This window comes from Athene noctua, chromosome 17 (genome assembly GCF_965140245.1).
Source record: "Athene noctua chromosome 17, bAthNoc1.hap1.1, whole genome shotgun sequence".
Classification (NCBI taxonomy): Eukaryota; Metazoa; Chordata; class Aves; order Strigiformes; family Strigidae; genus Athene; species Athene noctua.
Genome location: NC_134053.1, coordinates 6,842,365 through 6,870,312, shown reverse-complemented (window position 1 = coordinate 6,870,312; position 27,948 = coordinate 6,842,365). Strand labels below are relative to the sequence as shown.

The 27,948-nt window shown below is 37.2% G+C and overlaps 1 long non-coding RNA gene across 3 annotated transcripts in view; it reads left to right on the top strand.

The window, feature by feature from the left end:
* Window positions 1-379: 379 nt before the first annotated feature.
* LOC141967514 (uncharacterized) overlaps window positions 380-27,948 on the top strand; it is a 118,005-nt gene continuing 90,436 nt past the window's right edge. For 2 of the 3 annotated variants that reach the window (XR_012634706.1, XR_012634707.1), the window contains exons 1-2: window positions 380-601; window positions 4,059-4,149. This is a non-coding gene — a long non-coding RNA (uncharacterized LOC141967514). Of the gene's footprint in view, window positions 602-4,058; window positions 4,150-11,477; window positions 12,629-27,948 lie in introns of those variants that run through there. The other variant, XR_012634708.1, reaches the window with a different exon arrangement.

The following is a 27,948-nucleotide window of genomic DNA, read 5'->3' as shown; positions in this document are numbered from 1 at the left end:
GGCATCCCTGCTGAAATATTTCCAATGTAGACATCTAGTATTTGTCACTATTTTTCCCATAGATCCTTGAAAGAATTTCTCTTTCACATGGTTTTCTTAACAGGTTTGTGAGCTTTTGTTATCTGGTGAAGTCAGATGTAAAAATCTCAGTGTTGGTTTTGCTTGGTTTAATCAAGCAGTAATGGTATTTGTTTTGGCATTAAGTTGCGTGACTAAATGCACATTTGCAAGAGCTGGTGAGCAACTTTCATCTGATAATTGCCATTAATTCTTCAGGGAATAAACCAAAGAACCTGGTAGATCTGTTTGATCCTATTAGCTGCCACTACATATAGACACAGGAAGATTACTAGTCCATCAGTCACAAAGAATAATTTCTCTTTCTTATCTTCCTCTGAGATTTCTGCTCTCCGATTATGCTATCATTATCAGAAAGAAGAATCTCACAGTGCCTTGGTGGTATAGTTTCTCATGTGTAAGTTTTATCCACATATAACCACTTGGAAGAGGGGAAGAAATGCAGATAATGTAATCTGAAAATAACACGGAGAAGAATGATCGTAAAGAGGAGTGTAGACACATTATGGCAAAGGAGACACAGGTCAGTAGAAAGCAGCAAATCTGCAGGCTCTTCTGATGAAAGAAGAGGCACCTGCTCAAAGGAGTAGACCTTAACATCAAATATTTTGATGTGCAGTCAACTGGGAATGCAACATTTTCCCTAACAGCTATCAGCAAGTTTTATGCTGACCTCTAAAAGAAGAGAAGATTATGTAGCCTGTTTGGCTATAGAGGTAGGCAGGTTACACTGACAGATGGCTCTTCTGGAATGAGAAGTGCTCTCAAGATAGTGGCTAAAACAAGCTTGCAGTATCGAAATTGCTACTGGCCAACTGCAGATTTTGGCTGGTTGGTAAGGGACAAGTTTTCTTTCTTGCCTTGGCACAGTTGTAAGCCATTTATGTTAGCAGAATATTGGAGAAGGCAATGGCTGTATACTTCACTAAGCACTAGAAATATGTTCATTTTTATCATCTGTATTAAAAAGATATTAACACCTAAATATGTTTGGGTTTATTTGTTTTTAAATTCATTTCATTTGCATAGCTTAATGGTATAATTTGTAGTTGTTTGTTTACCATTCCTCTCTTGATAGTTCAGTGAAAAAAATAGTTTATTTATCGCAACAGGTAGGTCTTAAATTTCCACTCAATTCAAGTCTTTTAGAAGACAAATAATTTCCTTTTCTATTTCATAGGAAAGCAAAGATAAATATAATCTTCCCTACCTGTAATTGCACTGATAAACTGTATATATATGTGGCCACAGATAAAAGTATCACATCTGTTTTAGTGACTTCAGCACTATGAAGATTACCCTATTTATTTCTAACCATATGAATTTGACAGTATCCCCTTTAGATTTCTATTCTACAGCACGTCAATAATCTTTGAAAAATGCATTTCTTTGCTCTGTGAGACAGGGTTGATAAGGTAAACCATTAGAACGAAGTTTAAGCATTTGAGGAAATTTCAAGGACATCTGCTAGGGAGGAAGAGACTTGGTTTTCTCTGCCTAGCTGATGTTACTAGGTGCATGCAGTCATGGATTAGTAATATTTAAGAGTATTTGCATTATCATGTTGTCTTTAAAGAGTTGCTATGACTATGCATGTATGCCTGGAAACTTACATTTGGACTTTATAAATTAAATAAATTAAAGAAATGCTTCGTCCTTCCTTTCTTCACTCCCCAGCCTGGGATTTGCAGGCAACCTCTTGCTCACCAGAGCTTGCTCCCTGTGCTGTTGGCTGCCCCGGGAAGGCCGTGTCGTGCCGCAGTGCCCACAGCAGCCTGCTCTGCATAGGTGCCTGCCTGGCAACGGGTCATTTTTCCCCATCAGGCTTTGGTCGCTTCTCCCTTGATTGCTCCCGGAAATTTAAGGTTAATTAGGCAGAGTTTTCCAGATGTGTCTCTCCTTCCAGGTGCTACCTAACAGGCATGGGGAGAAATACCTCAAAGCTCAGCCTACTGGCTCTGTCAAACATAGAGCAGATAGGGAAAAATGAATTGAATCAAATTATTTATTCTTTTCTGCACAAAGTGTTATTCTTAGTGATTTTTTTTTTTTTCCTGTTGCTTTGTCCTGTTAATTAAGTGTTGATGGAGACTTCCCAATGGTTTCTCCAGGAGTTTATTTCATAGTCGTACAGACCTTAGATAATTTTTCCTGGAATTCAGCCTGAAGATTTCTGTCTTTTTCATAGTGTCACTACATTACTTTTGGTTGCATGCTCACTGATCCTCTTCAATGATCTCCAAATCCATGCTAATGTATCTCACAGAAGTGTTGGGTTATCTTGATGTGATGTTTACACTAGGGCAAGGGGAGCAGAAACACGGGCAATCAATACCCCAGGCTAAGTTTTGCCCTCTGTATAGAGTGCAGTTTGCCAATACATCATGTAACTTTTTTTTTTTTTTTCATTTATGTGGGAGTCTAAAAGGTGTGTATGCTTCTTGACAGCTGTCTGCACATAAATGAATTTCATCCCCAGCAAATTTCTAGAGGCTGGAATTGAGCCCAAGAGTCCTTGTATTCAATCTTAGACTGCACTACCTTCTAGTGGCATTTTACAATATTTCCTCCCTTTCAACTTTTTAGCACTTGCTGACAGCGATCAGGAAACTCTGAGGCACAGCTAATCAAAGCAAAACTAGCTTTTCAGTTTGTAATGAATTACAAAGTCCTACTTTCTCAGGAGCAGTAAAAATAACATGCCAAAAGTCTCATTCTCTTTCATGGTCTTTGTTCCAATCAACCTGTAACTGAAATTCCAAAAAAATGCATTTGCTGTCTTTTAATGCCAGTCTGCATATTATACAAGATCTGATTGAAGTAAATAAATTCATAGTTGATAGTTAGACTTAATAATGGATAGGTTTGCTGAAATGTAAGCAGGCACTCTCCAGATATGAAACTGAAGTCAGAAGTGTTGAAGTGTTTAAGAGTCCATGAAGTGATGTTGGAATAGATACGTGCTTGTAGTGGTGCATTCTACTTTGTGAGTTGTTTTTTTTTTTTTTTTTTTTTTCTGCAAACCAGAAATAACAATAAATTATAAACCTAGTTGGTTTAGATTAAGTTATAATGAGAGTATTTCAGGCTGTGCTCTGCATGGATGACAGTGCAGGAAGACTGTAAGTAACTGCAAATGTACTTGTAAGGGATTGGATTCTGGCCCAGCTTTTAAGTTTGGTAAATAGATAAATTAACAGGTAACCCAGGACTGAGCTGATGCACCAGTTCCAGCTGAGCACAGGTTCTTATTGAATGTAACTTGCTGGGTGGGTTTCTGATTATTAAACCATCTTTTCACCTAGGAGATGCAAGAGGCATAACAATAGGAGTTCCTTTCTTGGACTAGCAGGGCACTTTTGTCTACTAACATGATGCAGCCTGCATGTAACAGTGTAACCTGATTTTTGAACAGCAAGAATTGAGCTTACCATTTAAATGAAGAGAAACAACTGATCTTTCTATGAAGGAGCCACATAAAAGCTCAGTGAATTATTTGGCCATGGGCTGGCAAGGAGGGGATGAAGGAAGAGTTTGTGCTATGCTGGATTAGTCAAGGTTATACTTAATAGCAATGACAAAGGTGCAATGGCATATTCTCTATGCCCATGAGCAAAAAACTCTGTAAATTTGCCTTTTCCAACTCTTCACAGTAACAATGTTATTACCTTAGTATCCAATTTTTGAATGTAGAAATGTCACTCCTTTAAATTTCATCTTTTATGATGGAGACCAGTTAAGAGTTTGGCAGCATTTTGATTAAGTAGCTAGGTGCTACAATGCAGTCACATCAACAAGGAAGTGAAATCTGTATTCCATCTATCTGATGCGTGTATATATATCTATAATACGTATCTATAATGAGCTATGAAACCAGAGTGCGCAATTTGGTAAACAAGGCAAAAAAGTGAAACAAAACTGGCATCAATATGTTGCTTTTCATATGGACTCAGGACAGCCTTGTTCTGGTTTTTCATCAGGCTACAATGCTGAAACTTTGCTACGTGAACAATAAGCCATGGAAGCTTGTTTATTGCTACCAGCTTTGTGGGAAAATATCATTGTCTCCAGGTGAGTCTAGCTGTATTTTTTTTTTTTTTGCCTAAGCTGTAAAATATTACATATCTGCTCAGACAAATAGTGTATATCCCACTGTAAAACTGAAATGTTGCCTCTCTTGAAATTTGGTCTTACCCTTCAGAGAGATATTGCCTGCACAGGATTTACCTTATTACTTTCCCAAGTATATACAAGTGAGTGGTTTTTAAACAATAAGCTTAAGTTTAACAGAATCTGTGACATGTCATAGTTTGACTTAGAAGAAGCAACAGTGGAAAATGTTACAGTGCATGTTGTTATGGTCATTAAAGATCAGTCAGTAGAAATTTATATCACCCAGTTCAGTAGAAGTAGAATTACACCTGTTAAGATATCAGAACAAGGGGTGGGGATGTGGTACAAATATAGCAAAGTTGTAAAAATGTTGTGGCTGTCTCTAATGTATTTACTTCCTTCAGTGGACAAAAGGAAAGGCTGCCAGAAAGGTGCCCAGACCAACATTAACTTTAAAATATTCATTATAGCAGCTGATATAAGGCCAGATACCTGTTGTAGGCCATTTAAATGCTCATAAAAATCACAGTTGCAGCACACCTCTTTCCAGGACGCTAGATGTTATACAGTCCTTCCATCTAAACACAGTGGAGACTTTGTAGTTTATTATATTATTTAGGGCTTTTTAGGCCATTTCCTTTAATTGAAGATTTTTAGAGCATTATAAAGATATCTTCAAGAAGGAAAAGCTGCAGTCGTGGTTTGACTGACCATCTTCATGAGCATTTACCCATGAGAATGAAATGTGATCAATAAAACTTCTATTGATAGGTTATATTCTTTATTCTAACCAGTTCTAATATGTAACTAAGTACTAATTCTACATGAGTTTTATGTCTGCTCTGCAAAATTCTGTACATTAAGTGCAGGATAGAATGGGAGAAAAGCCTCCTAATTTGATGATAACTTTTTTTTTTTTTTTGTTAAGACTGGAGGAATTTTCAATCCCCAAAGGCCTATGTCAAAGCAAAGTGGGTATAAAGCACTTTGGTAGTGACACAGTTTCACACTGCAGCTGGGTTTGAACTGAGCTCATAGGGAGCAGCTCCGGCTGCCTGTTGCTCTCTGTCACCCTGAGTTACGCGGGAGCATCGCTTGTGGGACTGCTTCACAGCACAGGTCAAGGGATGATGCCAGTTAAAATTTAAATGAGCCTCAAACCACTGAAGCACCGTAATCAAAAGGGTGGCTGTTGCCAAGAAAAATGTTCCAGGCTGACCTTTTTGTTGACTCGGTGTTGATGTGGGTGAATGTGCAAGGGCAGAGCAGCGGGGACGTCCTTCCCTCTCCCTGTTGGTGTGGGACGGTGGCAGCCGGGAGACCCGGTCACAGACTCGGGGCAATGTCACCCTTGTTGCAGTACGGAGGGCAGATGTGGGTCTTGCCGTGAGGAACTCAGATCTAGGCATACGCTTGTAGAACCAGCCTTTTTTTTTTGTATTTTACACTCAAATGATATTTCCTTTCCTGAATCCACCATTCAACTGGGACAATGAATGATGCATTGTTTTACTATCCACTCCTCCCAGTTAATATAATTCTTATGCACACATACTGAAGGCCTTTTTCACAATATTGAAAGGATATGTTTGCATCAAAAAGGAAAATCTTCTTTATATCTTAAAACCATGAACATTTGGTGAGAGGGGGTTTTTTATTATTATTTTAGCATAATTTAAGAAACCCACTTTCTTGGCTAAAAAACTAAAAGCCTCGAGGAAGTTCTTAAGTCATTAAACAGCTTGAATGAATTTAACACTAGATAATCCTATTACCATCACAATCATTATTATGGTGCAGCTGGGAGGGAAACAGATCCTGTAATTCAGATATTTGGAACAGAGAAGCAGATAGCAGTTGGGGAAGAATTTAGCCTGTTACCTACCTCCTCACAGTAGCTGAAAACAAGTACAAGAAGAGGTTCTGATGCTTGAAATTAATATTTACACCAAATTATCCAAATGAAATTCCTGTCAAAGAGTTCAACTTCTAAATATTATTTTCCTGCCTACATCTCAATTTGATTTATAGTTATGGCTGAAAGATTCCTGTAGGTTTTATAATGAATCATGATTCAGAACCCATCTCAATTTTTGTTAAAAGTATTTGTGAATTGATGATCTAATAAAATAAGCAGATAAACCGTGGGGGTTTTTAAAATGGATTTAAGTGATTGTTCTAATCACTTGCATGCTAAGGTTCGTTCTCCTCTCCTTCCCCATATGAATTCACAGTTTAATTCAGTGGTAAAGCTTTCAAATAGAGATATAAAGCAAAGGCAGCATTGCCTGGGCCTTAAAAAGAGTCAGAGAGGGAGGGAGATGTAAGAGGCTTTCCTGGTGAACATTACACTCACACGTGTGCTTTCCAAGAGGGCTGCAGTGCAGCTGAGAAGGGCGGAGTGAGCCTGCACCACAACCTAATCCTCTCCCTTCTCCCAAAACTAGTTTTTGTGCAGTCAAGCAACCAGCTAGTCCAGGAAACTGATCTGGCCCCAAATCAAAAAATGATTAATATTCAGCTTAATCAACTTCTTGATTAAGCTGGCTGCAGGGCCCAATATGCCATGCTGGTGCCAGCACAAGAGGGAGAGCATGCAAGCTTGCAGATGGGGAAGAAAAAGGCAAGATCAGCATTAAATCAATTTGACCGTGAAACTGCACTTCAGGTCTAATAAACCACATAATGAATTGCTGTTCAAAGCTCTTGTATAAAAACCTTTAATGTGTGTCTAAAGCTGAGCTGTATTCAAAAATAATTGGCAGAGAGTCCCTAGCAGGGGGACGGTGTGCCTGAGTTAAGGTGTGTTTTTTACCAGTCACGCTACTGGAGACCCATCCGTCCTGTACCTGCCTTTCTCTGCCAGCCCGGGGTGGCTCTGGAGTGGTGTGAGTGATGGGCTCCTCGCTGCCTACATGTGGATAAGCAGTTCCCCCTTTATTCAGTGAGTGCACCCGCAGTTTCTTCCAATTCAAATTTCTCTGCTCTGTCTCTTGAACGTTCTCTGGGGGCACTTCTACACTTCACTTCCAAGACTTTCCCAGATGGCTACTCTGCAACCCAGATGTTGTTTATTTATTCATTTGTCACTTTAAAAGGAACAACACCAAGAAAAGAATGGAATGAGACATGTTTGTTCCCCATCAAAGGAAAAAGAAGGGGAGTTTCCAGCATGTGTGTTTTTGAGGTTGAGAAGGTTGTCACAAACAGTTGCTCCTCTCTCAAAGGAATCCTTCCCATTCTTTTTCTACTAGAAGGATTCTGCTTAGTGAGAAGCTAGGCTTTAGAAACTCCATTCCTAAAAAGATATCAGTGCTGCAGGCATTCAACAGGAGCCATTTATGCATTGTATCTGGGATGCTTCTCTCTGCTAATGATTAGGTTGATAACAACTCTCTGTCTGCAGTAGAAATCCATGAACGTTTTTGGAATGTCTCTGAGGTATGACTCTGCTCCTGATTGTCCTTTCATGGGGTTAAAGTACGTGTATTTTGTAGACATACTAAGGTGGCTACATGACACATTAAATGTATATAAGAAGCTGAAGTGTTGCCATTTCATTTTCAGGGACCTATTGCAAAGGCACGGTTAGCAATCCCCTACTGACAGCCCTGTCACATCATAGTATCTCTTATTAATACTGCAGAGAATCCAATATTTATGAGATCAGCCTTTTGGAAGAGTTCAAATAATAGTGAATGAAGCAACCTTGGGTGCAAAAGTTCAAGCATCAACAGCCTTCCCTCTGGGGCATTCAAGACCATTGAGTTCTCTAGGGCATTCAAGACCTTTTCTACCACACTTCGATGCTGAATAATGGGACTTTCAGAATTGCATAGTTCTTTCTTTCAAAGTGTTGCTAAAGAGATTGAGAAGGACTTGGGCTGCAATCAGTCTCCTTAATGATATGACTACGAAGATTGTATCTCTTGTCAATTCATTTATGAGAAAGCATTTTTATAGCAGATATAGCTATAGAACTTTTGTCATCCAAGACTAAATATAATGGAAAACCCGATACTTGACATGCAACACACAGTTCTCTCTCTTCCTCTGAATGGGACATGCGTGTTCAAGTAGAGACTCTGGTCTGTGACATTTTTGTCTATTGATGCTGTGGCTCGTTTTCGAGACTGGAAATGTGTTTTACTCTGAATGAACACACATCAAAGACGGGTCGGGCCTTTCATTTGCTTGGCTCCTGCAAGATCTGTTGTAGCACCCTTCTTGTTTGCTTACAGATACAAGGGTTGATGTATTTGTGTCCTCCATACCACTGATCACAGCAGCAGTTGGAGTAAATCTCAATCTCATGTTTAGCAATGCTCTGAGCCTGAAGATAAGTTTTAATTGAGCTTGCAAAAGCTTTTCTTTTGTCAGAAAATTGTTCATATTCATTTGTTGAAGCATCTTCTAGGAAAGCTCACAGGCAATTTCAGGCTTTGACAGGATGGAGCTCATTAACTTCCACCCAAGCTAAATGTCAATTTACATACTAATGTCAATTTTCTTTTACCTCTGTGTCCCCAGTCACATTTTTTAGAAAACCAAATGCTTAAAGTAATTTTTAATCCATGAAATCACAAGTTAAGAAATCGGCCCCAGATGTATTTCTTCAATACGAGCTATTACATAAGGCACTGCAAACTGTGGGCTTATTCTCTAACTGCTTCAGAGAAGAAAGGGGCTCTTTAAGGAATACTAGTAAAAGTAAAAAAAAATTTAAATATAGTAAAGAAAAAATAAATTAAATATGTGAAAATTCTGGAGAACACTGATTTTTTTTTTTTTTTTTTTTTCAACTTTAGATCATCAGAACAAATCCATCTGTAATTGGTAATTAAAAAGATTAATAGTAATGGTGTAGAAGGCAATGACTAACAATGAAAGAGAAGAGACCGTATTTCTCCTTCTGCAGTACATGCACATAGGAGGCAAATCCATAAGACAAAAAATAGGAAATCATTTTGCATCCATATAATAAACATGCCAAACTTGCTCCCAAGAGATACAGTTAACAGGAGTTGGTTCACACTAATTTAAATGTCCCACTTTTTGGGCAGAGATTTTTTTGTTTTGAAAGGAGATCTAGTGGTCAAAGACTCATGCCACGAACTAATTAACAACCAAAAGGGAAGTATAAGAAAGATTTTAAAACCATTTTCCAGAACTCTCTTTTATTGTGTTTCTTGCATCACACTTTGAAGCAGCTTGTGATGCTTGTTTTTAAGGTAGGATTTTATTCTAGGAAGACTTTGTTATTTTTATGCCGCATTTTAGAAATAAATTTCCTCAAGCCATATTTGTGGTTTGTATTCCTTTTGAAAATAATAATTTTGGTGTATTTCACTGGTTCTTGCAAAAGTCAAAGCAACATGTTGCCAGGAAAAATATGTATGCAGAGCATCTGAGCCAGAGGAGATTTAGCACTCATCCAAAAAGGAAACAAAAAATGTACCGATTCTTTGGCCTCTAGCAGCATCCCAATAAGGCTTGTAAAGTGAATGTTTTATATTCATAAAAATACTAGCAATTGATTTTTAGTTTACACAGTGCAGCAATAAGCCCTGTTCTGACCAAGTCTGCATCAGGAGGTGGCAAATTATCTTTTTAATGAAAATTACAAAAAAGGAAAATATTTGTGTAAGTATAACACTATAATCACTGTGGATGGCTATATTTCTGCTCCCATGTAAATCACAAGGGATTTACCATGATTATGCAATTTTTGGTCTTTGAAACCTTCCTCTCATATATACAAGGTGGGATTTGTTCTTGTTATTGCTCTCCTTCAATAGGACCCAAGAGCTGCTAGTATTTGCAGATTAGCGGGTGCTCCCAAGGAAGTAAATTCGTAAACTCAGCCAAGTAATATTTGCACCGCTGCCATTTTTGGGTACTACCTCATATAATCTTTGTACACACGCCAAGAACTAAGAGGAAGCTTTCTTGACCATGGAGCAGATTCTTACAGGTATGGTGAGGGGGAAGGTAAAGTAGCATGACTAAACTTTTCCATTTCTGCTGTTAATAGCTTCTGGTCTTGGTCCAGTACCCTGTGATCCAATTTCTAGGTTATGGTGTCTGTATGATATATTTTTTTGTCACCTTAGAAACGTGAAAATACTTACTAACTGGCTGAAGAACTTCATGGTGACTGTAAAGTAATTTTTTGTAGCTATGAGCACCCTGAAGTTTATAGGCCTAAGCACGGTAAAAGCTACAGATGAAATAGCTGCATATGCAGATTAGCACATTTATGTAACATGCTGTCAGTGACAGACAACTAGCCCATCCTGCACAGAAAGAAATCACCTTGTGTTCCAATCAGTGTTAGGTGACGTGACAAGGCTCACCTTCTGTCTTGCTCTAAGCATCATGCAAGTTTTCATAACTGGTAAGTGTGCAGACTTACTTTCTGAATATCAAATCTGCAAGTGTTTGGTAAACTCAGTGTTGGATTTACTGTAGGTACATTTAAAAATCTTTGTTTTACTATGCATCTGTGTGAGTATTCCCACATTAATGTATAAATATAGTTTGATGACAATATTCTGCAAGTAAAAATCACATATAGGAGAGACACAAAACTAGTGTCAGATAAAAGTGATAAGAAAAATGAACTCCAAACAAATAAGAGGATAGTGCAGAAATATAAACCCCAATTTATTTTCAGATATACCTGCAAAACCATTGTTAGTCCCATCAAGTGATGGTAGGCGACAGGCCGACATGCATCTCACTTGCTTTATGTCAGGAATGAGAGGTACCATGTTCCCAGAATACCATTGCAGGCTGATCTCCAGAACACATGGGGTTTGGCCCAGATCCAAATTAATCTCTTTTAAAAAAATGCTTATTGCATGTAATGTCAGAAAAAAGTTTAACAAATCTCATTTCCCCTTTTAAGTTGTTCTATGATGAGTATGGTAACTGAAGACACAGGGGAGAAGTCCGTAGTCCTTTACAAATCTGAGTCCATTATACATAAATTATTTATATTACAGACTGAGGTGAAATTTTGGTCTGTTGAGCACTGAATTTTTACAGTAGAGTGCAGAGAAATTATTCAAACCAGGTGTTTCTGTAATTGCAGTGCACTAGGGACAATGCTGAGAGCTGAACGGATCACAAATTTACCCTTTCAGCTGAACGTTGCAGTGGTTTAGTGTTAGTATGCAAAGCAATAAAATAAATTACATTGAAAAACAAGGCAGGCGGCTGGCTTTAAACTGCTGAGTTTTGATTGCACTTTGTGTCTTTGTCTTTTGTTTGCTTTTGTTTAGGCCTTTATACCAGTATAATGATATGAAGAGATGAAGCTGTCTGTTAAAACTGAGAGAAAACTACTTGTAATAGCTAAAATTCAGCACAACTACAACGTGCCTCCTACTTTGATCAATGGCCTAATGTGTGGTATTCAGCAAGTAATATATTGACACCCCAGAGCAGGCTAATTTGCCTCCTTACTCTGCATAGGAAGAAATGAAGAGAAGAAGGAAGGAAAAAAAAAAAAAAAAAGAAAAATCAAGTGTTACTTCATAAATTTTGAAACGTTGAATAACACTTCACTTTAAGTACATTTTAATGCATTGCCACACAGTACTTGCACATAGGCTAGGCTGCTTAATGTAAGTCTGATTTCCTCTAGAAATGTAAAGCACGAATTTTCTACCACACCAATTTGAAATTGAATGTGGGTTATCTTGTATGTGTACTGATTTTTTAAAAGAAAAGACCTGTATGTGACCTGCAGGGTTGCTAAGCCAATGATGTCTTGGTCTTTTTAATAAGGTATTTATGAATACTTTCAGTGAAAATACTATCTCTTGGTGGAATTTTTCATTTGACACTACATTTGGGTCTTTCTGATAGAATATGAAATCTCTGACTTTTGACACCTGCTTTATAGAGTCAGCCTGTGTTTATCATTTCCAAGTAATATTTGGAAGGGTAGAAAAATATGAAGAAAGCAATCCATGCAGATAGGTCTCTGGATGACAAGAAAAGATCATTAAACCTTTCAAAGTTTGGCCAACTGAATCCCAGATCTTACAAGTTAGCCACCAAGACAAGTCACCAAGCTTAAAAGTAAACAAAAAATGAAGACATGTCTAATTTAGCTGCTGCTACTAATATGGTTTGGGCTTATCTTTGAGATCCTTATTGAATACCCTTTGATTAATTAAATGATATCATTTATTTTGAAGTTTTATTACCATGAGATTATTTCCTGTCTATTTCAGAAAGATTTAATAAAGTTGCTGTGACAAAATCTACAGGACTAAAACAAATTAAATCACTGTTAAAGAGTGGAGGAAGAGTGAATTTTCTTCTGCTTATGAGATTCAGCTCTACAGAGGATTTTATTCCTTTTTTTCTGAGCCAGGACAGAAGCTATGCAGGTTTTGGTTCTACTTATATATTTGGCACTTGTATAGGATGTGATTTCAGCGTGCTGGTGTAAAGGGCATTTTGAGAAAATAAAAGCATGGTTTTTACATGTGTACTTCTTACTTGACTAAAAATTTTTTGAACTGGTATCATGACTGAATCTCTTAATATGCCGAGGTCTTTGGACAGAAGATTCATTTGTTAAACCGCATATGTGATCAAATCCTGAAAATAATAATACTGCAGTAGTGTCCCATGTGGAACTTGAACATCTAAAAAGGAAGATTCACCAGACTCTCCATAGTCTGATAAAAACTTGTTTATAAAGATTTTTACATGGACAACAATAATATACTCTACAGACTGTTCTAGAATAAGTGGATATTAACAGCTACACCTTGCTTTAAATAATATTTTTGTCACAGTAATAAATAAATACTGCAGGGAAAATAGACTGCTATTGGCTGTAGAGAAAAATGTGCAACCCTTTTTTCACCTGTAAATGTTGTTTCATAATTTTGAACACTTTTTCTTACAGTCCATAATGAAGTAAAAGATTCTTTTAATTGCAACATGCTTACTAATAATTTCCAGATTCCTTTGTAGTTCCACTCTGGTAGTTTACTGTTATGTTAGATTTTATGTAATACATCATGGGTCCTGCTACTTGCTTTTAAGCAATTTCTCTTATATTACCTGAGTACTAAGAATGAATGAAAATTAATGTATGTAAGGCTCACCTCATAAACACAGGTGATTTTAAGTAAACGTGTCTGATTCCTATAAAATGAAAGTTTGAGGTTAATACATCATCTCTTAATTTAACCTGCCCTAAGATAGATTTTGAGTGTTAGCATGCAATTATGACAAATATAGAAAACATACAGGCTGTGTAAGGAGCTTTCTCTTTGAACCAATATGCATTAGAGCCAGGGTGAGCTTGATCAAGGATGGGTTTTGAGTGAAATTTCTGGATCTAGAAAACCCACATTATTCTAAGACAAAAAACAAGATTTGAATTGATTAATATTTAATATTTATGAATTGAGCATCTCTGCTATACTAACTTTGATAAGCTTGCCTTGTTTACAGGCTGAAGTAATTCAGTTATGTAAGAATCCTTACATTCCTTTTGTGTACCATTTGCATTATACTGTTCATGAAGAAGATAGAAGCCTTCATGCTTATAACTCAGGTTCTTTATCTGAACTCAGCTCCATCATTTTCAACATACTTTTTCCAGTAAAATGAAAACTTAAAAGTAAAGGAGGTGTCAGGAATTTCCTGGGTACCATGTATTCAGACAGTCTTGGAAATGAATCTTGAAAAGCTGTTTCTGCAAGGAGTAGGGATGTAACTTTCAGTGCCTCATTTCATTGACCTTTCAAGCTGTTGAGAGTTTTAAAAGCTTTTTCTTCTACCTTGAGTTCTAAATGTTTAAACAAAATGCAAATATACAGTCTGATAAGGGGATTGCAGGTGCACAGGAGATCACGTTACGGCTGAGATACTGATGGAGTGTTCACTTCTTGTGAGAACTTAGTCAGAGTCTTGGTGCAGGCTGTATTCCAGCTTGGTGAAAGATTCCACTTTTGTTAAGAGAGGCTCCCAGTTAAATTTACTCACAGTGATTGTCGGCACAATGGCAGTTCATTTCTCTACTTACTACAAATACACAGTACATGCCTATTTTCTTGATTTTCATCCCTCTCATGCAATCCCTGACAAATAGCTTAAGAACGCCACATAAAATCCCTTTTCCGTGCAGCTTTCCTATTTCTATTCAGCATTTAATTAACGGAGCACTGAAGGGTGCAGGGAATTTAACGTTGTCATTTGAGGGGCTTTGCACAAGCAAGAGCCACAACTTCTGTCCATTAACTGTCTGGGGAATATGTTGCAGGTGCCCAAGTGAGATAGCTGCAGGTGGTTGATGTGAACACTCCACTCTTCCTTCCCCAGTGAGAAATTCCAACCTGCACACACCATGATTTGCAGTCCCTGTGTTGAACATCTCTGCTTTTGCTTGCTGGTGGGAAACTAAAATTTCAGCTGAATGCTGTACGCCTCAGCAGAGATACCCATTCTTTTCCAGTATCCTCATAAAACACGCTAGGAAGAAGACAGTCTTGCACCCTGGCATTACCCTTGGGTTGCAGAGCGTAGGATGCTTGCTTTGCCTCACAGTTCTGCTACTAACAGGAATAGGTCACTGATATGCATCTTCAGTTCCTCAAACTCAGGAGGCAGTTGATGTTTTCTCGGTGAAGGTTATTGTTTAGATTTTAGGGAAATGGGACCTATTAGAAAAGAATATTATCCTTTAATCCTAGGCTGAAGCCTGTGTTTAAGAAACATCCACAGAACATGCAGAAAGTGCAAATGAGAGAAAAATCAAGCAGCCACAGCAATTCGCATGACAGAGTAGGGATGTATGCTCAAGAGGCTCCTACATAGGCCATCTTCTATAATCTGTAACTGTCAGACATCCGGAATCAATAAAGGAAGGCAAATCTAATGAACCTGAGGCATTCAACAAACAAAATTTATATCACAAAGCGTAGGAGCTCAGGGCTTGGCACAGTGCAGATTTTACACTGCCTTTTTTTCACCTTGTTCTCTGGAAGAGCTGAGTAGAATAATAGGCAAAGAATGTGGGGGGAATATATAAAGGAGAACATATAAGAAGCCAGGGGATGTGATTATTCCAAAAAAAGAGAATAAAATAAAAGCAGGAATAAAGGCTGCAAGATATAAAAATACTTGGGATGACAGCTGTATCTCAAAGGAAATGTAACAGTGAAAGCAAATAATGTTTTCTACCCTGACAGTATATCTCTCTTCTACTCTAAATCCAATTATAACATTTTTTTCCTTTGTCTTTCCGATCTTTTTATGATAAAGAAATAGTTCATCTGTCTTAGCTGGTTCCAGGACACTGATTGGAGTAGTGCTTCCAGCAAAATATTTTAAAACGTGCTTAATTTGAAATCCAGCTGTAATGGGGTTACTCGGATGCTTAACATTAAGCATGCACTTAAGTGCTTTGTTAAATTAGGCCCAATATTTACATCTTCAGTGTTTCCATAGCCTAATAGGAACTTAATCTTCTAACACTACACACTGAGTTTGCATATTATGTGAAATACTACTGCAGGGATTTGACAAGCTAAATTTAATTGTAAATAAGGAGGATTAATTCAAACCCCAATGGTGTCATTGAAAAGATTCCTACTGATTCCCATAGTTCATGCATATAGAAGTGTTAGATAAATGTTCCCTGGGAGAAGAAGTGGGAGGTTCTTATAAGCTACAAAACAACAGATGTCTTTGTTCTATATCAATCATTTCATTTGAGATTATTCTGCAGTAGGACTCTGCCCATGACGATTTAAATGATAGCAGCTGCGGAGGCTTTAAAAAGAGTCCTCACTGCATTAACTTTATGGGGCAATGTTACACCTGAACTGAGCCTGTCTTCTGGGAAGCACTGGGTAAGATGCGAGCATAACACAAAGCACAACAAGAACATCCGTGGAACTCCAGTCATAAAATACAGAAATTATACTGAGATGTTTATAGTCCATTTTTGATGGCTTTGGCTATTAAAAAGATAAATCTTTATGCTTAGTTCTTTCTGTACACTATAGTGTTGCATTGGCTGGGGGTTACTTTATTTCTATATTAACTTTCAACAAAATCTTGCAAGGAAGTTCTGGGTTTTTTTGGATAGAGTTGTAATAATGAGCTGGGCAAATATAAGCTACAGTTAACATAGCACCTCTGTTGTAATTTTCAACATCTGAAATTATTACAAGGATACCTCTGTTCCAGTGTTTGTAATGCAAAAGCCTCTTATTTGTCTTTATTTTTCTCTTGAGTTCTGTTTTTACATGCACCTGGTGCTTTTGCTGGGTATCTAAGCTTGTGTTATACTTCGCAAAGCAGAACACAGTTCCACAATCCATTCTCTCTCCTTAGCAGTTAAGATGGCATCGGGAACAACGTGGAATGGGAGAACCATGGGAAGGAAAAAGGGGGTTTTTTGTATATGGAAAAATCCTAAACAAACTAAAAAGTTTTTGTAATTTTGTAGTTTATCTCTAGAGAAGGGTTCACAATGTTATTGCTGCCTCTGCCTTGCTCTTCCTTCCTTGGTTTCCTTCTGTAAAGAAATTTGTAACATCTCTTGTCCATTCATTTCTAGTTTTTGAGACCTGAATTTGTGTTTTTGTCTGTACAATACCCAGAGTCTGATTGATTCACAAAATGAAACCCACTGAGCATAGGTAAATCAGCTGGCAAGGCTCTAAAAACTGCAGGAAGAAGATGAGGGCTTTGGCAATTAGCTATTTATTTGAGGCATTTGGAATTCCTAACGGCCCCATTAAGAATATGAACACCGCTGATCTGTTTGCTGCACAGTGTCACAGGGAAGTGCCTTTACAAAGAATTTAAACGAGGGATAGGGTAGTAACTGTGCCTTATTGGCTTGGCTTTTATGAACATCAGTGCTATTAGTCAGAGAGGTTGGTGCAGTTGTGCCAGTTCAATTACAGCCAAGGCTGGATCTATGATTTACGTGACGTCCTTCCTTCACTAGAGGCTGTGTGTAGGTGCATGTGCATTCACGCATACACACAGGCTGCTGAAATTCTTACTGAACAGAAAAACACTCTGAACTACCAGGTGCTGTACTGACAAAATCTCCTTGCTCACTGGGAACAACACTTCTTCCTGGACACGGTCCAGAAGCTGACTGCTGTCAGCCCTTACCGATTTCAATGGGAGCTGATGTTTTGGCACTGTTGGGAGACAGCACTGCTCCCCGTCTAAAAAAGTGTTTTCCTCCGGCGTTACAGTTCTGTGCCTGTCCCAAATTCTCTGAGTCCCAAATTCTCTGTTTGCTGAAATAGACTTTGCATTTCTGGTGATTACAACATTAACATGCAAACCATGCAAGTTGTGATAAGGAGTTCCAGAGCTATTTACTAGCAGGAATATGTAACATCAGATGAGGCTTCTAACTGTGAGTATTCTTTTAAAAATACTGCCCGTAATTCTGCTGCAACCTTCCTGGTTTGTGTATGTAAAACTGACAGAGTCGTATCGTTTGTTAGCTACAACTGCCGTATTATGTATATTCTTCTCACTCCCCTGAAAAATCACAACTGTTGTATATTCCAGAGAGACCCATTTTGGAAGAAACAATAACATTTAAATTGTACATTCATTTAAGAAGCGTTACATACTGAACTATATTTTTTCTGTTTTAATTGGGAAACTTTTGTAGCAGAAAGTTGTAAAGTACCAGGATTCCAAAACAACTATAAAATGCACATCAACGTCTGGAACCATGTTGCTGTAAATGAATCAAATGCTGTAATCAAACCTTTTTACACCCTTAGGCAGTATCTAATTTTAAATTAGAAATAGCCAGGCAGCTAATTTACCTCCTTCCTCATTTTTATGTTCATCAGAGATTGACAATGGGGAATAAACTGGATCACTTATATTCCTTTGGTCACGGACTGGATGTTCACATACACACCACAGACATCATGGGTTGTCATGTCCTAGGGCTGGCACACAATTTACAGAAATGAAGATTAAATGAGCTGTGCATTTCAGACTGGAGTGCTAGTTCTGCTTTTGTGTTTGTATCTGTACAGCAATCTTCATTAGCCAACCAATAAATTTTTAGGCTTCAAATTTAGTAATATATGTAAGACGCTGTAGAAATTACTGCTCCAATTTTTTACTGAAGTGTATATTGAAATGGAGTGTTTTAATAGGTTATCTGCAGCTGTTAGTTTTGCTGCACTTCAGAAAACAAAGCTGTTGTTTAAAATCTTCATACGGGTATTGAAGCTTTACTTCAGATGCCCATTTAAAATATTCCTGCTTGTTTTTTTTTTTCCAGAAAGTAATGTCTTACAGAAATGGTGTAACAAGCCAGAAAGAACATTTACAACTATCTAGTCTGACCTATTGCAACGTAAGCTAAAGATTTTTTTTTTTTTCTCTCATAACTCATTGATTCATGGATGTCTACAAAATAAGTGACCTGACATCACTCAAATTGAGTTTAAGATGTCTTCAGTGCATATTAGTTAGAAATGAAGGATTTCTTTCTGAAGATTAAAGTTAACATTTTCAAAGGGAGGCAGAGAGGCATTTGGAAAGGAAGAAACAAAGCAGCCTTTGTGGTATTAATTTATGATGTCAGTAATTCAAAGTATCTTTGTGTACCAAGTAGCCCAAGAAGTTTTGAGATCCATTGCTCCACACACCTTTACAGGATGGAGCAGGAGGAAATTCCTTTTTTATTTTCCTTACAGATTGAAACTCCAAATCCCTGCCAGCAATGGGAAAGTGGAAAGAGAAGATCTGCAAGGAATGATGAACATAACCCCTTCTCTTGATTGTCTTCCTGCTGGCAGGGATGCTGTTCCCTCCTCCAGAGACACTTTGTTCAGATTGTTGGATAAGAAAGACCTGATGTTTATGCCAGCAGGAATGATGCTGTCTGAAGTAGTTCAGGTAACAGCCCTAAATGACCCAGCACATTAACATCCCATCATAAAACTAGAGGAACCAGTAAAAACAACAGCAGTAAGTTGCTTTGCTGGGTAAATCTGAGATCTCACCATTGGAAAACATGGCAAGAATGGAAGGAAAGAAGCTGTTCTCCACCAGCAACCATTTGATTTTGAGATTTACATTGCATTTCATCCACAGCTAATTAAGGTTAGCTCCAGTGGTAACCACAAGTTTCTTCATTAACAAGAAGAGAAAAGCAGTCATTAGGAATAAGATGATCCATGTGGATCTATTAGGATTTGTAGCCCTAGCCCCTTTTCAGTCTGTTGGATAAAGAGTGTATAACCAATGCAATATGATACGTCTAATCCAAGTAGATTTCTTCTCTGTTTTCACTTAATTTATGTGTTAAAATATCTGTATTTACAAACAGCAGAAGGCACTGTGATGGATCAACATCACCAGCTATGGCCAGAAACCCATGTGTGGCTGGTATAAAAAGGTAGGCTGTAAGGTTGGCTATCAGGTAACCCTTGCTCCTGGGAAGCTTTGCTACTTGTATGGTTTTTGGTAACAGAAGTCATAAAAAGATATTTGAGATCAGAAACCACAGTGCATATATATTTTGGAAACCAACTAAAACCTCAAAACCTAAACAAAACTTAACAGGCATGGAGGAGAGTTATAAGGGTAGTTTTTCTGTGCAGAATAAAATCCATTTTCTGGTGTTTATTACTAACTTGGTTTTCAGTAGAGTAAATATGAACTTTTTTTCATTGTTTGATTTGAATCAGTGCATTTTGGAAAAGGCTGGGTACTTTCACTGTGATTAGTTCTGTCTTTGTCTAAGGAGAGTGGTGTAAACCATTCTGCCCGTGTAAAGACTCAAATTTTCTAAAGCATCCATTTACTTTGGAAGCATGGTACCTTTGAAAACCAACGCACCAGCACTGGGAATGCTGGAAATGGCTTTTCCACCTTTAAATGAACTTGTAATTAATAGAGAAAGTTCCGTTCAGGTGATTTTGGGGCCATCCATCTGCACACTTAACCAATTGTTCCTACTGTTTTTCTTATTAACACTTACTAGGAGCTTTGCTTGCCTAAAGCAGATGTCATATATGTTCATTGTATACTCCTGCAGAGGAATAATGAGAAAAAAAAAAAGATTTTAAAATGGAATAACAGAATTAAGAAACAAATGCAATATTGCTCAGTGGGAAACAGGGACATACAGGGATCCTTTCATAATGTAGAAAGAACTTTGAGAAGAAACAAGGTTAACTAGGTTAAAAATCACTTTCTCTAATATAAGAAATGCAATCTAAGCTTAATTTTCATCAAAGATTTGTTAAGCACTTGGCAAGCAAATACAGATTTTTACAGGCATTCTGTTTCAATTTTATGTGCAAATGACATTTGGCAGCAGTAACTGAAATATAGCATGATTTTCTCAGTTATTTCTATTTGTTATTTTGGTTGCTTGTCACCAACGTTTGGTTCTCTCTTTGGCTTTATCTGTGAACTTTCATAGAGGCATTTTAACTCTTCAGTTGCCACCAATTGCTTCTCTCATTTTTTGACTTATAAGAATGTAGATCTCATTGGACATGCATTTATTAATAAAATGTGAAACTTTAAGAAAAAAAAACATGAGTGGTATTGATCAGATTCCCATTTGATGTCAATGAAAAAAATCATGTTGATTCCACATAAAACCAACCCATAGGAAGCCCATGCTAAGCACTTCTATTGGCCTCAGGGGATTTTTTTTTTTTTTTTTCCAGGAATGATGTCTAAAGTAATATACAATATAGATTAGATAAATTTAGATGTGATTTACATACAGAGAGAGGCCTAATAGAGCTGCGGAGGAATATTTTTGGAAGTGAGATACAGGCAGTGTTAATGGCGAAGGGAAGAGCTGTGACCCTCTTAGACTCTCATGTTCACACCATGACACAGGATTGCCAGGAATGTGGCAACTGAAATCACAGTATTCATAAGTGCAGTGAAGGTCTTGCTGTTAATGATGAGCTCAGGATTTCATCCATTCTCTAAATTGTTTAAAATAACTAAAATTCCCTTCTGAACAAATATGTAGAGAAAAGTGATTGATTTGTTCTGTTTTTCTTTTTTCCTGGTTTAGCTTGTTCAGAAAGATGAGTGCTTAAAGATGCAGAGCCTGGGCACAGACAATGAAGTTAAATCATACAAAAGTTGAGTTAGTACACAGTGCACTGCCTGATTAAAAGAAGTGGCGTTATCTGTGTGTGGTGGGAGTGGTGGTTGTTGGTTGACATTGCAGAGAAAGACATGACGTTAATTCTGAAGGAGGCATGGTAGAAACTTTCAGAAATTTTTCAGATTGGATGAAACTTGAGAAGATAAGTGGCTTCTCTGTTTTATACATGAATAAGACCAGGCATTCATAGGTCAATTGATTGAAGTTGTAGAGTGAGCTAGCAATGAAACTACATGTCTAATACACTGAAATATGACTATGCTTTTCTATCTATATACATTCCCATAAAAAAGCAAAAGCACCCCACAATCTTTCTAATATCTTTCCTTAGAAAATCACTGAAAGATAGACGGTGTGACCCATTACAGAGAGATCACGGAAAGCCAAGAAGACTGGCTCATGCTCACTTAAACTTGTAGTGTACAGAGGAAATTAATCAGCTGCTTATATATCCCAGCCTAGCACACTAGTCTCCAGACCACCCTTTTTCTTTCCTGGGTCCTGTTCTGTCTCTTACATAAATCAGTGTGAAAACTGCAGTTTGCTGTTATCAGGTCTGTGTAAAGTGTTTTTTAAAGTCTGAATTACCTGTGCTCTTGAACGAGGGTTGCCTTTTACTCTGATATTGCCTTTTACTATGTCAGTTGTAACAAGGCTCTAAATGTCTGTCTGCCCAAACCTTGGGCTCCATCCCAACCAAAATAAATTGAAAAAATGCAATTTCTCAATGTGTATAACATGATTCTTTTAAAACCTTTTAATTTTGCTTCTGCAGCCCAATTTGAGTAAAATAACATTGATACTTGCTTTTCTCTTTCATCAAAGCCAATTAAGAACTATGAGTATCATGAAATGATGAATGGTTCCTGGGTGAGGATTAGCAAGAGTAGCCCAGCCTACCTCCATCTCAGAGAACACGGAAATTCAGGGGGTTTTCTGTCATCAGTGACTTAGGAAAACAAGAGGAAACTGAAGCCAGAATTTTGGTCTGGCAGACAGAGTCTAGACAGGTCTCATGTATCAGTAGAAAGATGAGATAAATATTGAAGAAATATTATTCAGTCTAAAATAAGATCCAACTGCATCTGTTGGAAGTGGAGATTTTATTCAGAGGCTTGGGGAAGAGTTGTGTAGTGAACAGCATGCAGCAGGAGATGTATGATTCATTTCACAATGAACCCCAAGTGCCAGGTATTTTATTACCTTACACAGGGAGTTACTTCCAGAGGTAGTAAATTTTTCATTTAAGCTTCCTTTGTTGGCTATAATCCCTTTGATTTCTTTCTTTAATTAAATCATACAAATTTTCTGGCTGTTTTTCCTTTGTTCTATTTAACCACTCACAATCTTTAATGGTGATGGGCAGAGAAAAAATAAATGCCTGACAAATATACCTTGGCAGCAAAGTCAACTACAGTAAATCCTGTGACTGAAATACCAAGTTGTGCTCTGAAGGATATTTATTGCATTTAGCCACCCCAGAAGACAGCTCTGAAAACTCTAATCTCCTCCAGAATCCCAGATTAGATACAGTAATATGATAGGAGAGAGATACAGTGTTCTGGAATGGATTTTCTTCTATATATTGAATCTTTGGTTAGTAACCTTTCCGGCAGTTTATAGAATTTGAATGTGCCAGCAGTATTTCTGTAATTATAGTCTCTGGGTGTAAGTTCTATCTCATGTTCCATCTAGTGTAGTTATCTATTAATAAGATACTCTGTGTTCATTATTATTGTTGTTTCTCTTTCAGTAATGCAATGTTTGTTTAATGCTTCTCTGTTCTTACTCAAACCAAGTTTTTGTTGATTTTAGCAGGCACAAAGAAAAAGATGGTTAACAGTTAATCTCAGCTACAAAGAAAAGACACTGATTATAGTTCACTATAATTAAAAAATTAATTATGTATTATGTATTTGGTATTGAATGTAGGAGATAACTGACAAATAACATGGGCTTATCTGGTTATATATCACCAGTCAGGGATGTATATTCAGGGAAATGAAGTGTCTATCAACACACAGATGATAAAACTCTGAATTTTGCATTTTGAGTGATTTTGTAGTAGCTTGTACATTTATTTTGACATAGAAGTTATCTGAGTCAAGTTTTTAATTGATAGATGAACCTTAATGTTGTCATGAATTGTTTGCAAGCAAAAAGGCATTTTGAATAAATTGTTTACATTTTAGTTATGTTCTGGAATAAATGATTTCCTGAATGACTGATGTACTAGATAAGGAGTTTTAAGATGTGTATTAATAAAAAATTTTGATTGGTGTTGCAATAAATTAGTGAGAGGGAATAATCCTTAGACCTTCAATGAAAACCAAAGCATGCTTTTCATAAATGCTCCAAAAATCTTTGGTTTTACATTCTCAAATTATATTTTCTCTGATAATCTGGGAACCTAGAATCTCTAAAACTGAACAGTGAGCTGAGCAGAAATTACTTGTTCATCTGCTAGTGAGCCTAGGATCACAATGGTTATTAAGAGCCTGTGTCTAGGACTTGTCTGTAACACATCAACTGTTCTACTTTACTGAGGGAAGCTGCAACACGTTCTGTGCTAAGTGAGTTTGTGAGATTTCTCAAGACAAGTAGCAATGCCCTAGAACTTCCTTCTACAACTATAAGATGCAGGTTAGAAAACTCATTGTTAACCCTGGCTCTTGTACTTGACCGCTGAAACCAGTGTAGCATAAATACTAGATCCCTAACTTAATGATACATTTCTTAAATAGTTGTGTGTTCTGATGTAAATGCCTGACACAAAAAATCATTGTTGATATACAGTTTGAAAACAGTTGAATTTTGACCAGCATAACATTCACGTTTTCGGAGGATCTCCAGATCCTTCTTTCTGAAGACAGACCTGAAGTCTCAAGCTATTTCAGGTCTGAACTAAAGTATTCAATTTGACTTCATACCATAAAGAATTCTTCAGAGGCATGAATGTAAATAGTTGATTGTGAGCTCTTCAGAAGAGCTTCTAGGCTTCAGGCTATCTTGGAAACAAAGATCTGCAGGGAATGACTTTAGAACATCGCATGTCTTATTCCTGGAAGAAGGGAGTCTGAACCACATCGGTGACTTTTTCAATCATTTCCTTGTAATGTTGCAATAAACGGGTTTTAGAATTATCCATTAACTCTAAACTGGTTTATATGATTGAAATTTGTTATAGCAAACAAGGTTATTTCTATTATTTGTTAATTTAATTTAATTATAACTGGAACATCCTTTTAATTTAATAGTAAGGTCACAGTTGACATTACCTCCATTATAATAATAGTCATAATAAGCTGTTGAACAATGTGTACTGGTTAAGAAAGAAAAGCTGGTGGGAAGTGTGACTTCAGCAATGTAGCCTTGTGAAAACCAATAATTCTACAAATGCAGCACACCACCTGCATTTTCTTGATTGCTTGAATAAGTTATATAGTAAATTTCAGACGAGTAATGGTATGGTATTCCTCTTTTCAAGTATTTAGGTTAACAAAGAGTAATCTCAGTCTTTGTACTCCAGAGGGGTACAAAGGCGGGGTGGGGTAACAGGAGGGATGGTTACACAGCTTCTCCTTGTCACACGATCTGCAGTTCACACTAACCCAGCCAGTGCTAGCAGTTGGTCTGTGGCTGCCTCTGCCCCCCTTGTCTGCTCTCAGGATTGTATCTTCTGTTCCCTGTGATTTAATCTGTCACAGCTACTGTTGGTTTGCTGCAAGGAATGTGTTTTGGCAGTAGAGTTTGCTCTTTAGAAGACCATAAGTAACTCGGTGATTTGTAAGAACAATTTACTTGACGGTTTTGATATAGTGCTTTGTAATTAGATGTTGGTTCAATTGTCAATTCAATTCAAGCAATACTCTGTCATCCCCAAATCCTGTAGAAATGTATGAGCTAAAGACTTTGTTAAATGAGATAGCTCAGTTTATTGACAATAAGATGAAGTTCATGAGTTCGAGTTGGATCTGTACTACTATAACTGATAACTATTTAGTATGTGACATCTTGTGATAGTGTGACTTTACCCCATGGAAAAATCATGGTGGTGGGAAGGGGACCAAATGGTTGGCTCTTATGAAATACTAATTGCCTCAAAAGTAACTGGATTAGGGGGAGTATGGGGATTAAATAACTAAAATCTAGCTCAATCTCACAGTGAGAGAATATTTAGGTTGTCTTTTGTCCCTTCCACAGTATGAGCTGTGCAATCTTTATTTTGTCCTTTTAGATGCTCCAGACACATGTTAGTATGTATAAGATGCTCAGATGCAATGATAATGATTACCCCGAGACACATTTAAATAAGGTGATAAAATGAATTTCCACTTTAGCTCTAGATTTAAAAGGATGCAAAAGGATGCAACTTCAGTTTTATCCAAATCACTCTGAGCTGGAAGAGTTGTTGTGAGATGATATAACATCCATCTTCCTATAAGAAAATGTGAACCCTTCCATATATTTACCACTAAAGCTATTGCCAGTGAAACATCTTTGATCATATAAATACAGCTCTGTTATAATTTCAGTAGCTGTCTTCCTACTAAGTGGTCCCTGATATCCCAAGATGCCTGGATAATTGCTTGGGGAGAAGAGCAGAGCTTGCCTGTTGTTATTACATTAAACTTCAAAGAGTTATTTTCTAACTGACTCTGATTCTGACACTTCATTATTAAATTTGCAGAAGTTCTAAGCCATCATCTCTGGCACCTTGGAATGGAGCTGTATTTATTCATTCCACATATGTACCATGCCATTAGTCTACTTTACAGGTGCTAAATAAAATATATATTAGGAAGAGTTCTCCAAAAATAGTGAAAGAACAGCTGTTTTAGGTGCTTAATTGCTAGCCTAGGAATCAAAATAGTTCAGTTTTAAGTTTTACCAGTCTCAAGCACTGATCTTGGGCAAGCAATTTAATCTTTTAGTGATTGTTTTCCAGCTGTAAAATGTGCATCTGTTTTCCATCCTCTACCTTCTCTCTGGTAACATCTAAGTTATATTTCTTTAATACATACAGCATCAATTTTATAGTTTTTGATTCCTGAGGAGGTTTCCAAGCACCACTCCAATGCAAGTGATGAACCTTGCAAGTGATGAACCTTGCTTTCTAGTGCCTGTTTCGTTTAAAATTATTTGAAGGGTTAGCAGATGGCAAGTCAGAAAGGATTAGGGAGGGAGTCAGAGGTGGGTATTGGTGCAGAACTTTTTAGCAGGTGTCATTTTTATGTCAACCCTTTTCCCCTTTCCCTCTCTTTACCAGGACTTGTTACAGATGCAGTTACAACCAAGCCATAGCCTTTTAAAAGCATGCTCACAAAGGTGGGTATGAAGTCAAAATAGTGACTTGAAATAGTAAATGTTCATAGTTGCAATAGAGGGGCTAGAAAAATGTCCTGCTGAAGTATAAAACTCTTGCTTTTTTGTCATGGAGAAACAGCTTTGTTATCAGTTCTGTTTGAGAGAGTAAGTGAAATGAAATAAAGTTGATGTCTCGGGCCTGTACTAAGTTCTTAAATGAAGAGGAAAAAAAATATTTCATGTTATGCAAAGCATATGTGACATCTTTGCTGTCACTGCTGGTTGTGAAGCTGTTGAGGAAAAGCAATGTTCCCTGACAACATTGTATTGTAGAGTTGAAAAGATTGTGTGAGCTCAGATAAGTATGCCTTAAGAATTCTGCAGAGGAATCTATCTAGGAAAGAAAAACCTGAAAGTATTACAGGTCTAAATTCCAGAAAAGTGAACCTTCCCTACCAGGTTAAAAAAAAAAAAAAAAAAAAAAGGTCTCGTTATATTAAAGGTTACAAAATTCCTTAAATGCCATGAAAGCTCAGGGCTCCCTGGCTCAACTCTCTAATGCATGGATAGTGTTGAATTGCTTTTGTAGATACCCTATCACTGTGTGTCTGTGACTTGGTAGATTTTGAATAACCTTGTAAAGACTTGTTTCAAAATCAGTTATCAATTAGCCATAAGATGCTCTGGTAATTGTATCCACAGACATCTAAGTAAATGGAAATGGAAGTCAAGTCACGGAGGAAGTAGCAGTGAGTCAGTTTATGTCTATGTATATACGAAATTTTCTAGTACAAAGCTGAGCTGGGGGTAGACCTTTAGTTTAGGTCTTAAAATATTTACAGTATTTTGTAATTTCCATTTTCATTCTGTTACATTCTACTTTTGGGCCATTTTGTCTACACCCCTCTAATGCAAAGGGTTTTGATTTCAGCTTTTCATTTAAAACATGGGAAAAAATTGTGATTATTTTTTTTTTTTTCTGAGAAAAATGTCAGTGCAGAACTTTAAAGAAGCTTCTGAGGCTTTTACTCTGTACCTTAATTGCCTCATCTGTAACATAAGGGTCAAAATAATACTTGGTGAGATGCTTTGAGAATTTTGGGTGAAAAGGTATCCAAATTCTAATTGCTAGTAGTGTTACAGAAATGATGCTCTCATTCAACCCTTTCACAATGAATTTCCTTTTATTATTGATTTAAATCTTTTTATTATACAACAATCCTAATTGGTCTTAAATTAATTCTCTCCCCTGGTTGTGAGAGGGAGCA